At 41.6% G+C, this 2,061-nt stretch overlaps 1 non-coding gene across 1 annotated transcript; it reads right to left on the reverse strand.

Annotated features, from left to right (window-relative positions):
- Window positions 1-1,374: 1,374 nt before the first annotated feature.
- Window positions 1,375-1,524, reverse strand: LOC146835175 (U12 minor spliceosomal RNA). Its single transcript, XR_014960917.1, has one exon. It is a non-coding gene; the product is annotated as a U12 minor spliceosomal RNA (small nuclear RNA).
- Window positions 1,525-2,061: the final 537 nt, after the last annotated feature.

Here is a 2,061-nt window from a genome sequence, read left to right on the forward strand (position 1 = left end):
TTTTTGTCTCCAATAAATCTCTGGGTTTGTTTTGCTGTCCTGGCGGTTTGTTGTGTTTTTTGGAATGAATGCCGGTGTCTGCTTTGGTATTTCTCACTTGTTATGAAGGTGTTGAGGACGTAGGGACCTGGGGGTAATGTCCTATTACTTACCGGTAATCTTCATTACTCCGGGTCCCGTAGTCCTCGACACCTTCATGACTTCCCTCCCTCCCTCCCTGTCTGCCGGCCTTCATTGTGGCTTGGTATTTCAGGAGGAATGCTGGGACCAGTACGCCTTATGTACTCCCAGTGGGAGGGGGAGGGTAGGTCCAGCATTCCTTTGTTCTTTTTTTCTGTCGGTGAGATAGTAAATCTCACTTGTTATGAAGGTGTCGAGGACTACGGGACCCGGAGTAATGAAGATTACCGGTAAGTAATAGGACATTCCTCTGTTCACTCACTTATCCATCACATCTACTCACCCTCCTAATGTAGTCTGCCTTTTATCCACCTGTGTACACACTCATGCCCACAAATTGCCACCTTTTCGTCTTCTCTATCTCTCACACACCTAGGTTTGTCACCCAAAAAGCGAATCACTTTCTCATCTTGAGAAAGACTGACTGACGCATTTGCTTTATTAGTCCATTCACCTTAGATCATTTCAGTACACATACCTGTGGCAGATTACATTGAGCTAATGAATGCTGAAGAGAAATTGAATCGATGCTGAGGAAAGGGTCCCAGAAGCCGCTCTGCAGTTATGCAATTTATGAATGATCAAACTGACTCAAAGCTGAAGACACTTTGATAAATTATGTTCACGTATTTAGCACCAGTCCTCATTCTGATGAGGTAATATGTGGTCTAATACAGGGACGAAATGACTTAACAAGCATTGGGAAAAGCAATACGACTGACTTGCATTTTAAGTACTCATTAAACATTTTTTTTAAACTGCCACAGTCTTAAAACAAAACGAAGATAGTTGCTGTCTGTATACAAAGAATCAATGAGATATAGTTCAGAGTACTTTTAATGTGTTAAATTGTCCCCGATGCATGCAATGCAAGCATTCAATAGGGGACAGAATAATAAACAAGCCAATAGCCCGAGATGACACAAATAGTCCTCTGGGCGAAGCCAGCGTCCATTATATGTACATATATATATATATATATTTTTAAATGTCACAATAGATGTAATATGCAGTTGCTCCATCAAGCCAGACCTAAAAAAAAATTACCGTTCGTCCATAAAATATCACACCGCAAATACAGAACTAGGAAGCGTTTTACTAAACTCTAAAGTTTGCCAAATTACGACAAATATTGTTCTAAGACAATTATTTATTTTTCGAGTTAGTTTACTTTTTATTTGACTAATATAAGGGCGGGCAGATCGCTGCACCAGAGCATCCTGCTAAGTAGGCGGGTCACCCACGGGACGACCTGTACCCGTTCAAAAATTCCTCTCACATTATGAGTGAGGATCCTGGCGTCACCCAAGATCGTTATTTTCCTTACTCATTAGTTTAAGGCATGCCGGTAAATAGGAGAAGTAGATAGCGCTGAACGGTAAAAACTCTAGTAAGTGAGAGCGAGTTAATATCCACATTTTACGTTTTAAAAAAGTAATCCTGTTTAGTTGATTGTATTTAAAGTGTGTAATAAAAGGGCATCTTTTAACCACAAATCATTCAAAAATTAGCAACATGGCTTTTTCTCAAAATTATGTAAATTTAGAAAGTCGCGCTGCCTCTTGGGAAATGCAGACCGCCCTCTGCAATAACAATGAACGCCCACAGATTTAGAGGAGCCTACTTGGCCTATGTTCTCTGTAAGGTGCGCGCGCACCCTACACTTTAACAGCGCCCAGCATCTCCGCAGATAATCGAATTAGCAGCACGGAGAGAAAGCAGCATTGCCAAGTACCACGCATCAGGCGATGAAGACTTCTCCAGTTGGTCATTTAAAAGGAATAGAGTAGCATGGAAGGAAGTTTTCTCTTCTTGTGCGCTGCAAACGGGAAATCCAGCTGAAAAGAGATCATACTGGGGTCCTATCTGCTGGGGTTCCAT

This window comes from Triturus cristatus, chromosome 4_2 (genome assembly GCF_964204655.1).
Source record: "Triturus cristatus chromosome 4_2, aTriCri1.1, whole genome shotgun sequence".
Lineage (NCBI taxonomy): Eukaryota > Metazoa > Chordata > Amphibia > Caudata > Salamandridae > Triturus > Triturus cristatus.